An 11,512-nucleotide genomic window follows, 5' to 3' on the forward strand; every position below is an offset into this window, starting at 1 on the left:
ATATTCATTTAGATTACCCTAGGCAAATTTTAATTTCCATCTCCCATTGGACTAATACCAACAGGGGACAGTTCATTACATACATGAAATAATTTTTGTCTTAATATCGGGTCAAATACTTGAAATTCTGTAAATGTGTATTTTTCTTCCATACATTTCAACAACTTCCTGCACACACAAAAAAAGGGAGGGGGAATTTCAGGTTTTCATTCCAAATTGTTTTTCACATTATGAACTATTGAAGTGAGCGAGCATTACTTTCCAACCAAACAAAATTTATAGTTAATCTGCGTGTTGACGTGAAAAATCAGTTTTCAGTGCCGTGACCAGGATTCGAACCTGGGTTACTACGGATTTATATCTAGTAGGTACCACAACGTAGGGTCCTAACCACTAGACGATCACGGCCAATCCATTGGCCATGATGATTTATATTAAAGTAGCTAAACATGAATTTCATTACTTTGTTGTTTCTTCCCAGAAAGAAAATCTGATGCTTCGCGTATTCCCAAGCGGTCAACCCTACCGTTTACTAACGGGACCAGATTTAGTTCAACTTCCGGCAGATGACAAGAATTTTTCTTACATTTATAGTGTGTTCAGGGAACGGCGCGAACGCAGTCCCCCACTACCAAAAATTGTACTCCCGAGTTAATCACATTTGGATTAATCGCAAGGGTCAGCCCATCCTTAGTGCAATGGAAAGGCCTCGCCCTGGAGGAACCACCTTGGTGATCATGGTTGCCTCTGAGCCAGGTAAGTATGATTGTGGATGCTTTTTCACTTTGTTTAATACTTTGTATACAGCAGAACAATATTGACAAAGAGTGTTCAAGTATTTGACTGACGTTTAGAGAATACCACCCACTTTCTTTCATCGACTTGAATTACGAACTCGAGCAAAATATAGTAAATAAAGCTCAGTATTTATTTCATGGTCTTGATCTTTGCAAATACTTTTCAAGAAACAAATTGCTTGTTTTTTTTCATTTGGTCGTCCAATTGGCAAATAAGAAAATAAGAAAATCGACTTTTCATATGAAAATACACGCATCTTCATATTTAAAAAAAAAACATCACATCGAAAGATGAACAGTACTAATTAGTTAACACAATCAAGTACGTAATTTTTTATGCTTTTCTTGATATTACGAAAAAAATACAATTAGAAAAAATTACAAACATGTCTACATGACAGTTTTGCAATTATACATGGTCTTTTATTATACGGTGCTAAGACAATTTCTGTTTTATTCAATATGTTCTCCCTCATAGAGGGTGAGCCGATCCCGGAGGTACTGCAATACCGGGTCAACCCGTGGCGGGAGCAGTGCAAGCACTGTATTCCCACCGTATGCCAAAAATCAGTTTAATATTCTGGGGTCCATTTGAACCCGTATCAGATATTAAGCTGATAAGAACAGATTTTATGCATTGTATTTTCCAAAGGACTGGGAATAAACATATATACAATGATTTATTTTAATTGAGTTTGAAGGGAAAAAGTTCGCGAGACGACGTGTCAACGCTACGTTAAAAAACCCTTAGTTTGAGGAAGAGGGAGGACTTGCGCCCTCTTCTGCTTCTTCTTCTTCGGGTTCGGGATCGCTTGCTTCGGTCTGGTATGCCAGATGTTTGGCTATGATTTGAGTTGTTCCTTGGATGGCCAGTAGTTTCATCTTCTTCTTGAGGCTCTGCCATTTTCTACCCGAGAATCCCAGGGCAAGACATATCTCATCGTTGCTTGGGAGCCAGGACCCTAGTGAAGCACGAGAGGGAGTACCACACCAAGATGTTTGTACTTTTCAATTTTCCTTGCCTGTGCCTTCTCGAGTCCATCCGCGCTGCTGAGGGGAACCGTGACGTCGATGATGATGGGAGGGTTGGTGGAAGTGACCACCAGGTCTGGTCTGAGTCCGGAGTTGTCCACGGCGAGGTTGACGGAGACGATGTGGCCAAGTTTCTCCGTTTCTTCCGCCATCAGTCCTAAGATAGAATTATGACGATTAATAGAAAGAGCGGAGTTTACCTGGCACCCACAGACAACATGGTCTGTGGTTTCCAGCTTCGTACAACCTAGTCGACAGGTTTTGACTGTCGACTTTGATCCTGGGCCACCTCGGACTGGCAGTATCCCTAGTCTCGCCTTGTGGAGAAAGTGCCATTCCTGGAAGGACAGTGGCGTTCGGCATGATAAGAGACCTGCGTTCTCCTTGGCCATGTCAAGAGCTAATCCGGTTGCCGTCTTTCCTTGTTGAGCTGACAGGAGTCTGCTTGTCCACCTTTGCCTCATCGCGGTCCGGAGTCCTCTGACTGCCTTGATGGAGATTGTGGAGATGTCATCGGCGATAACTTTGCTGTACTCTTCGCCGGATACATCAATCCTTATCCTCTTCAAACAGCCCGAGGCCTTCCTTGCGCGGGTCCAAAGGTTCATCAATGCTCCTCCATGTCTGATTGCTCCAAGTCCCTTTTCCATGGAACCTGCCAAGTACTCGTTAATAGGAAGTGGAAAGGGGACCTCGTTCCTGCCGTATCCCAATTTGATGGTTTCTTCTAGTTGTGCCATTGCCACTTCACTGACGTTCTTGTCTTTGCTATCTAGGAGTTGCAGTGCTCTTGCCAGGGTCCAAATGTCAGCCTCGTCTGTGAGGGGGAGAACTCCAAGTCCTCCCACGCGGCGATCTGAGTAGAAAAAAGCAGTGTTAGCGGACATAGGGACACAGGCTACCTTGCGAAGGAAATCTCTGCAGGCGACGTCCAGGTCGTAGAGGGATCTTTTCTCGACTCTTCCCGATGCAAGGTGGTGGGAAAGTGATGGGAGTAGTACACTTCTGTACACTTCCAGCTTTTGCCAGGGAGCCAAACCGGAGTCGCCAATCTTTATCAAATTTCCGAGAAGTGACGTGGTGGGTCGGAAGGTTAGTCGTGAGCCTAGTGGAGTCCCTAGATAGTTTTCCTGTTCGTCCTCGGCTAGGGCCCTTATTTGGGAGTCTCCGAGTTTCAGTGGGTTATCTACAGAAGATTTGCCATTAATGAGTGTGAGTGACGTGCATTTGTTAGGATTAAATCTCAAGCCGAGTGAGGTTGCCGTGTTCTCGGTGGCATTGAGAGTTCCCTGGATTTCGCTGACTGAAGATCCTGCGATGGCAATGTCGTCTGCATAGGACGAAGTGGACACTCTTGACTGGTAGACTGCGAACCCGTTGTTGTTTGATTTTATTGTCCTGATGATCGGTTCTGCCGCCAGATTGAAGACGACGCTGCTTAATGGATCTCCTTGTCGGACTCCGGCTGTTGGATGGATTTGAACTGAGTCTTGTCCGACGGCAAAGTCCATGATGTTGTTTGAGTAGATATCGGTCAGAATGCGGCGAAGTTCGTCTGGTATCGGGAGGCTTTCGAACAGGCTGTTCAGTATCGGATGAGGTATTGATCCGAATGCGTTGGTGAGATCGAGCCAAGCAATCACCAGCTTCCTTTTTGACTGTTTCGCCTGCTCGATCACCGTGTGGAGTATGTGGGTGTGCTCTTGGATACCCCTGACTCCTGGAAGGAATCCCTTTTGTTCTGGAGAAATCCATCCTAGTCTCGTGGCGGTGGCCATTATCCTGGACGATATTATACCCGAAAATATCTTGTACATGGTTGGTAGTAAGGATATTGGCCTGAAGTTTCCATAATCAGAGGGATCTCCTTTCTTGAAGATAGGGACGGTTCGAGATGTTTTCCAGCAGGCTGGGATACCCAGAGACCACACCGCCCGGTAAATGGTTGCTAGGAGCTCGCCATTACCGTCAAGAGACCGGAGGTGGCGATATTCAAGGCCATCCCTTCCTGGAGCAGTGTTAGCAGCTTTACCGAGTTTAAGCTTGATTTCGCTAAGACTGGGGGGAGCTGAGAGTAGCCTGATGTCGTCATCAGTCGTCTGCTTCCAATCGCAGTGGTCGAATTGAGCACGGGCTGACTCCACTTGCTCCTGAGAAGGAGCTGGCTGACAGTAGGTTTCTTTCAAAAATGCAGTCGCTGTTTCTTTTGTTCCAGAATATCCAGTTGATTCTTCTTCGAGAATTTTCCTGACAGCCCTGCGGGGATACAAAGAAAATAGACGTTGAATTTTGCTCTTTTGGTCGTTTTGGGTTTGTTTGGATCTTCTGATTCTTTGTTGCTGGCGGTTTTGGCTTCGCTTTCGGTGGGCGTCTGGTGGCTTCTTTGGAGGGGGCGGTCGTTTCTGAGAAGAGGTCGAGTCTTCCGGTGTGGCAGAAAGTTTTAGCCACTCAGCACTGCACTTAGTGAGGGTGGAGTCGAGGCACTGTACCGTGTTGCAAGCCTCTATCCTAGCGCCCCAAACACTCCTAAACGCCTCTAGTGGACACACCGCGTCTCCGGGAGCTACCAATCTACCAAGCTGGCTGGGAGATGAGGCTGGAGATTCATAAGAGGAATCATTGTTGTTGGAAGATTTTGATGAAGACGGAGAATTGAAAGAGGAAATTGATGAGTCAAGAGATTCACTGTTTTCTGAGATTATGTTTGGAGTAGAAGGACTCGAGCGTTGAGTGGACAAGTCTTTGGAGATGTTTGATGCAGAAGAAAAAGAAGAAGATGAAACTGGAGAAGCTGGAGAGGAAGAGGAGGGGACGGGTGAGGTCCCCTCTCCTTCTGTGTTGTTCGGAGTATTGCGTCTCGAAGCAACAGTGGGGGTGTGACAAGAGGTGGTTGACAGTTCAAGATTGATAATTCTGAAAAACTCTCTGTTGGAAATGTTAGGAGGGAGGGGGAGGAGGGGAACAGTTGGAGAATACGGTTTTGGCGTCTCTGTTAGATGTGTTTTGTAATGCGTTTTAATGAAGTATCCATCTCCATTTGCCTCGCATTTCCTACATTGCCATCTGCGGACTGTAGTGAGACCATGTACTCTAAACAGATGATGTTCAATGGACTGGAAAGCGACTGTTCCCCCACCCTTTGTGTGCCACTTGCATAAGGGGCATCGGCATGGGCCACCTGGATACATGAGCGTGACTTCATTACCCATAATTGTGGTTCCTTCCACAGTGATGCTCTCATCAAGTGCACCACAACCTTTCTCATGCCTTCTAGCAATGACAACATCGCTGGTCTCGTGATCGCACGAATTGCATGTGTACATGGGAGCAACTCTCGCGTCATGTTTAGCGAACATGTGCCTGACCGAATCTTGGACTCGTGATCTTGACGAGTATTTTCCGATTTTGCAGAGAGAGCACTTAATCGTATCGGGCACAGGCCAAGGTAAGTAAATAGTTCCATCACAAGCTTGGAACTCGAAGAAGTCCACAGCTGCCCCTGCCATTCCAGAAAGGGAGAACAAATCCAGACGGTCAGACGTCTGGATCGGCTCAAGGTTGGGATGAGGGTGAGAGTCAACCCCCGCATTTGCTTTTTAAAAAGTACGAATTTGGGACTGAATTAAAGTGAGTTTACTGCAAGTTTACTACTGACTTCATAGGGAAAAGTTTACAGAAAGACTAAAAACTCAGAGGAATCTCCAGGGGATTTGACTCCCAGCCAACGAGGAGCTATGGTTAATGTGTGGGCCTAACCGGGACGCGCGTGTGTGGGAATATGAAACACGAGAAGGGAATTGCTGGCCGGATTGGATACCGGAAGACCGACGTCAGTAGAAACGCCGCGTAGTTTACAGCAAAAACACCCTCTCGCCAGTTGCCGGGCTAAGCGATTATCCAACTGTCAAGAATTGAGAGCAGAGGAAATGTTAGAAGAAGTTGGAGGCCAAAGGAAAGCCCGTATCAGATATTAAGCTGATAAGAAGATACTACACTTTGATCTTAGCCAAAAGGCCGAGAAGCGATAATGTTACAAGGATTACTGCCCAAAATAACCACTGAGGTTCAACACATTTCCGGTGGTGTACGAAGAATACTCATATCACTCAAAACATTCAAGAAATGCTATAAAATATTGAGTTGTTCATTTTTCCAGACGCGACCACTTGATGCTTATAAAGTTCATTTTCATTTGTTTTATTATGCTCATACTGTATTAAGGGAGATACAATTTACGCTGAAGGCGTTGCAAATTTTACTCTCGTTATCACACTAGGTCCTTTTTTTTCAGAATATGGCTTTGCCACGCCACCTGACGACAAAAGCTCTGAACGATAATTAATCATGATTAAATAACAATAACTAAAAGAATGCAATACGATCATAAAGTCATGACACATCCTCAAATTGACCAACCTCACTTTCACAATTTATTTTGCCATACAAGCAGATGATTTAAGGACACGAATACCTGGAATTATTATTAAGATTTATCTCTTTAGATTTTCAAGAATTTAAATTTGTTTTATCATCTCAACCACTCTGAACACGCTAGTTTCCTTCCGCTATTTCACATGGATTTAACGGAAACGGTCCTCAATGACTGTGTTTGATGCTGTCGAGACAGCTACACTCACAGCCTGTTTCACGCTCAGAAACCAGCGTCTTAACTCGTCATCGTGGGTTGAAAGGAGACAAGTTTCTGGTGGGAAACAAGTCAAGATATACTACAGAAATGATCCTGTGAAGTATGATCTTAAATGCAATGTTATTTTGCAGAACTCTAAATAAGGTTTGTACGATCAATGAGCTTTGGCGTAAATTACAGTGCATAGATCGATATTTCGGAATATTAAATTGAGATTTGCAATACTTGACGCACACAGTACATACATTGTCAGGTCTTGCATTTTGTTCATTTATTGAAACACCGAGAAGCTCTTTAATAGTTATAGAACAAGTGACGAGACCAATTTTGGACACAATAAAGAATCCGCGTGCTCATCAAATCAATTTATTACAGTAATGTATTATCGATTGAGAGCCCATTTATCAGCTGGGTGTTTGGCGTGCACCTATAATCCTGCTTCGGGGAGGCTTGGTAGAGTGGATAGCTTGAGTTTAGGAGCCCTGTTTCGTGATACCGCATGTTGATCAGGTGCCCGCACTAAGCTTGACATCAGCATGGATCTGCTAGAGGAATCTAGTAGGTGCAGGTTAGCTAAGGAGGAGCGTAGTGGGTCAGGAGGGAAACCTAGCAGCCAAAAGTTCCCGTGTTCGGCAGTAGTGGGATCGTGCCAGTGAGTGGGCGTCATGCAACAGCCTCAACAAAATAGCCAAACCTCTATCTTTTTTTTTGTCGTTAAAACTACCGAGATCAAACAAACATGCGTTCTACAATATATGGTATCATTAATCAAAGTCCCAGCAATACCCTTTTCAACTAATACCTAAAGAATACATTATATTCCATGTCTCATCTAACTTGGGGAGCAAAAATAAAATTACACCATGCCAACAGCATCCCGTATTCCCAAGCGGTCACCCATCCAAGTACTAACGGGACCCGACATAGCTTAACTTCCGGGAGCTGACGAGACCGGGTGAGTTCTATGTGGTATGGCCGTTGACATCAATTCAGTCGCCATTACCCGACCATATTCGCCTCTAAATCTAGTTCTAATGCTTGCTTACTTTCTGTTCGAAATACACACCAACCTTAGCCAAACAAACGAGGACATATAAGTACATTTGTCAATGGACAACCGAATATAAAATTTGATAATATTTCCAAACGCCACTATTTTTGGCTAACTGTCAAAATTACACCATGCCAACAGCATCCCGTATTCCCAAGCGGTCACCCATCCAAGTACTAACGGGACCCGACATAGCTTAACTTCCGGGAGCTGACGAGACCGGGTGAGTTCTATGTGGTATGGCCGTTGACATCAATTCAGTCGCCATTACCCGACCATATTCGCCTCTAAATCTAGTTCTAATGCTTGCTTACTTTCTGTTCGAAATACACACCAACCTTAGCCAAACAAACGAGGACATATAAGTACATTTGTCAATGGACAACCGAATATAAAATTTGATAATATTTCCAAACGCCACTATTTTTGGCTAACTGTCATTTTTAATTTTCTCGTTCCGGGGATGTCCGATCAATGAGCCAACAATCCAAGTGTCATAAGGCTAACGATTGCTTCCCTTACTTAGCTTGCGTTGCATAAGGATCTCAGAGCCAGAGAGATTAGATAGAGCTGCCCGAAGAAACCACCAACGTACAAGCCTCTCGGCTGTGCCGTGCGCTTCGCGCTTTACTTAGCTTGCGTTGCATAAGGATCTCAGAGCCAGAGAGATTAGATAGAGCTGCCCGAAGAAACCACCAACGTACAAGCCTCTCGGCTGTGCCGTGCGCTTCGCGCACGGCGTTTCAAATATCTTTCAGCAACAAAGAGGTTGGAGGACGTCTAGTAGCCTCTCGGCTGTGCCGTGCGCTTCGCGCACAGCGTTTCAAATATCTTTCAGCAACAAAGAGGTTGGAGGACGTCTAGTAGGCAATATCCAGTAAAAAATACGTTCCTTCCATTTTCAACTAATGCCAAAATAATACATTGTAGTCCATGTAGTATCACCCATCTTAGGAAGCACTTCAATTCAATTGGATTCACAAAAATAAAATAATTCCATGCCAACAGCATCCCGTATTCCCAAGCGGTCACCCATCCAAGTACTAACGGGACCCGACATAGCTTAACTTCCGGGAGCTGACGAGACCGGGTGAGTTCTATGTGGTATGGCCGTTGACATTAAACTAGACGCAATTACCCGACCATATTCGCCTCTAATCTATTACTTTTGCTTGAGATTTATCTTTTTGAAATACACACTAATCTTACCAAAACCACCGAAAAACTATCAGTTTGTCATTTTACAAATGTTGTCAGTATGTAGTAGTAGAATATCTTTGTTTCCGCATACAGACGTTTTTAATTTTTCATTTATTCAAAGTGCCCAATCAGAAGACCGGGCGTTAAAAAAATAAGTCATATAGACTCATCAATGCTCCTAACCACGGAAATCTTTAGTAAAAGACGAAAGATTTATCCGGGTATTGATTAGAAACCAGAGTAAATAACAGTGGTATGCCTTGTATTTATATTCATTTCAAAATTTTGAAGTGCGCTTGTAAGGTTTTTTTTCGAAACATGCGTTTACATATCAAAATCCTTGTGCAATTCTTTATCAATGGGTACAGTTATTTTAAAGTAAATATCATGTATAAAGCTCGTTAACATGTTTTTGAACGAAACAGTTGTGCGCAGTGTTATTTTTGAAAAAAATGAACGATCTTTATGGTACAAGCCCAACACGTAGGTGGTGGGATCAGATGTTTACCCCGACATTCACCCTACAGCGGTTAACAATTTATTGAACTTCCCCTTTAAACATGGTGGAATCTTTTCACCTTGTCATTTGGAATCACCTTTTCAAATATTTTCCCCGTGTTCACAATGTTCCAACTGACTGATATTAATGGCCTTCAGCGAACGAATTAATCAGCCTTGTCTGACGTGCAATACCAACTAAATGGAAACAAAAATCACTTATACGATTTCACTTTCACCGTTTAATGTTATAAACACACTATGCAACACTCCAATTTTTCTAACTGACTGTAATTTTTTTTTTCTTGTACGCTGAAATGCTCCTGATGGAGCTATCAAAAATTGCCGACGACAAAGATTATTTCACTTCATCGTGGCGGGGTATTGGTTAAAGTTTTCAACTAGCAATAATCACACCTCGGGAGACCCTCATTGGTTATGATATTGCCACTGCGCAAAGCTAAATTATAATCAGAAAAGCAAGTCTACTTAAGCATTTGCTGAATTCGTTCTGCTTGGACGTGTTGGACCAACAATTTCGTTCAGAAATATTCATTTAGATTACCCTAGGCAAATTTTAATTTCCATCTCCCATTGGACTAATACCAACAGGGGACAGTTCATTACATACATGAAATAATTTTTGTCTTAATATCGGGTCAAATACTTGAAATTCTGTAAATGTGTATTTTTCTTCCATACATTTCAACAACTTCCTGCACACACAAAAAAAGGGAGGGGGAATTTCAGGTTTTCATTCCAAATTGTTTTTCACATTATGAACTATTGAAGTGAGCGAGCATTACTTTCCAACCAAACAAAATTTATAGTTAATCTGCGTGTTGACGTGAAAAATCAGTTTTCAGTGCCGTGACCAGGATTCGAACCTGGGTTACTACGGATTTATATCTAGTAGGTACCACAACGTAGGGTCCTAACCACTAGACGATCACGGCCAATCCATTGGCCATGATGATTTATATTAAAGTAGCTAAACATGAATTTCATTACTTTGTTGTTTCTTCCCAGAAAGAAAATCTGATGCTTCGCGTATTCCCAAGCGGTCAACCCTACCGTTTACTAACGGGACCAGATTTAGTTCAACTTCCGGCAGATGACAAGAATTTTTCTTACATTTATAGTGTGTTCAGGGAACGGCGCGAACGCAGTCCCCCACTACCAAAAATTGTACTCCCGAGTTAATCACATTTGGATTAATCGCAAGGGTCAGCCCATCCTTAGTGCAATGGAAAGGCCTCGCCCTGGAGGAACCACCTTGGTGATCATGGTTGCCTCTGAGCCAGGTAAGTATGATTGTGGATGCTTTTTCACTTTGTTTAATACTTTGTATACAGCAGAACAATATTGACAAAGAGTGTTCAAGTATTTGACTGACGTTTAGAGAATACCACCCACTTTCTTTCATCGACTTGAATTACGAACTCGAGCAAAATATAGTAAATAAAACTCAGTATTTATTTCATGGTCTTGATCTTTGCAAATACTTTTCAAGAAACAAATTGCTTGTTTTTTTTCATTTGGTCGTCCAATTGGCAAATAAGAAAATAAGAAAATCGACTTTTCATATGAAAATACACGCATCTTCATATTTAAAAAAAAAACATCACATCGAAAGATGAACAGTACTAATTAGTTAACACAATCAAGTACGTAATTTTTTATGCTTTTCTTGATATTACGAAAAAAATACAATTAGAAAAAATTACAAACATGTCTACATGACAGTTTTGCAATTATACATGGTCTTTTATTATACGGTGCTAAGACAATTTCTGTTTTATTCAATATGTTCTCCCTCATAGAGGGTGAGCCGATCCCGGAGGTACTGCAATACCGGGTCAACCCGTGGCGGGAGCAGTGCAAGCACTGTATTCCCACCGTATGCCAAAAATCAGTTTAATATTCTGGGGTCCATTTGAACCCGTATCAGATATTAAGCTGATAAGAACAGATTAAAATGTTTATTGACAATGAATTTTTATCTAGTACATAGTTGGCTATGCCAAAGGGGAAATGTTCAACAAATGACGGGGCATTTGGAGGCTGGAGAACAGGAGACCAGTGAAATACAAGATATCTAAACGAACGGAAGAAAATGTGAGAGGGGTGATGAACCCATCAGTTCAACAAATGACGGGGCATTTGGAGGCTGGAGAACAGGAGACCAGTGAAATACAAGATATCTAAACGAACGGAAGAAAATGTGAGAGGGGTGTTGAACCCATCAAGTAGTGAGTGGAGAGATCAGATAAATAAAATCAAGAG

At 42.8% G+C, this 11,512-nt stretch overlaps 11 non-coding genes and 2 pseudogenes across 11 annotated transcripts; all 13 read right to left on the reverse strand.

The window, feature by feature from the left end:
* Window positions 1-318: 318 nt before the first annotated feature.
* On the reverse strand, window positions 319-408 carry Trnah-gug. The gene is given in 2 exon segments: window positions 319-353; window positions 372-408. It is a non-coding gene; the product is annotated as a tRNA-His (tRNA).
* A 192-nt stretch (window positions 409-600) lies between these two features.
* On the reverse strand, window positions 601-764 carry LOC124322022. The gene has a single exon (XR_006914379.1). It is a non-coding gene; the product is annotated as a U1 spliceosomal RNA (small nuclear RNA).
* Window positions 765-1,273: 509 nt separating this feature from the next.
* LOC124322306 lies at window positions 1,274-1,459 on the reverse strand. The gene has a single exon (XR_006914646.1). It is a non-coding gene; the product is annotated as a U2 spliceosomal RNA (small nuclear RNA).
* Window positions 1,460-5,735: 4,276 nt separating this feature from the next.
* On the reverse strand, window positions 5,736-5,855 carry LOC124322350 (annotated as a pseudogene).
* A 510-nt stretch (window positions 5,856-6,365) lies between these two features.
* LOC124322448 lies at window positions 6,366-6,587 on the reverse strand. Its single transcript, XR_006914732.1, has one exon. It is a non-coding gene; the product is annotated as a small nucleolar RNA U3 (small nucleolar RNA).
* A 754-nt stretch (window positions 6,588-7,341) lies between these two features.
* LOC124322088 lies at window positions 7,342-7,460 on the reverse strand. The gene has a single exon (XR_006914442.1). It is a non-coding gene; the product is annotated as a 5S ribosomal RNA (ribosomal RNA).
* Window positions 7,461-7,660: 200 nt separating this feature from the next.
* On the reverse strand, window positions 7,661-7,779 carry LOC124322099. The gene has a single exon (XR_006914453.1). It is a non-coding gene; the product is annotated as a 5S ribosomal RNA (ribosomal RNA).
* Window positions 7,780-8,527: 748 nt separating this feature from the next.
* LOC124322111 lies at window positions 8,528-8,646 on the reverse strand. Its single transcript, XR_006914464.1, has one exon. It is a non-coding gene; the product is annotated as a 5S ribosomal RNA (ribosomal RNA).
* A 203-nt stretch (window positions 8,647-8,849) lies between these two features.
* On the reverse strand, window positions 8,850-8,972 carry LOC124322959. The gene has a single exon (XR_006915210.1). It is a non-coding gene; the product is annotated as a U5 spliceosomal RNA (small nuclear RNA).
* A 574-nt stretch (window positions 8,973-9,546) lies between these two features.
* LOC124322655 lies at window positions 9,547-9,688 on the reverse strand. The gene has a single exon (XR_006914925.1). It is a non-coding gene; the product is annotated as a U4 spliceosomal RNA (small nuclear RNA).
* A 404-nt stretch (window positions 9,689-10,092) lies between these two features.
* On the reverse strand, window positions 10,093-10,182 carry Trnah-gug. The gene is given in 2 exon segments: window positions 10,093-10,127; window positions 10,146-10,182. It is a non-coding gene; the product is annotated as a tRNA-His (tRNA).
* A 192-nt stretch (window positions 10,183-10,374) lies between these two features.
* Window positions 10,375-10,538, reverse strand: LOC124322023. The gene has a single exon (XR_006914380.1). It is a non-coding gene; the product is annotated as a U1 spliceosomal RNA (small nuclear RNA).
* Window positions 10,539-11,047: 509 nt separating this feature from the next.
* On the reverse strand, window positions 11,048-11,223 carry LOC124322312 (annotated as a pseudogene).
* Window positions 11,224-11,512: the final 289 nt, after the last annotated feature.

This window comes from Daphnia pulicaria, chromosome 1 (genome assembly GCF_021234035.1).
Source record: "Daphnia pulicaria isolate SC F1-1A chromosome 1, SC_F0-13Bv2, whole genome shotgun sequence".
Taxonomy (NCBI): domain Eukaryota; kingdom Metazoa; phylum Arthropoda; class Branchiopoda; order Diplostraca; family Daphniidae; genus Daphnia; species Daphnia pulicaria.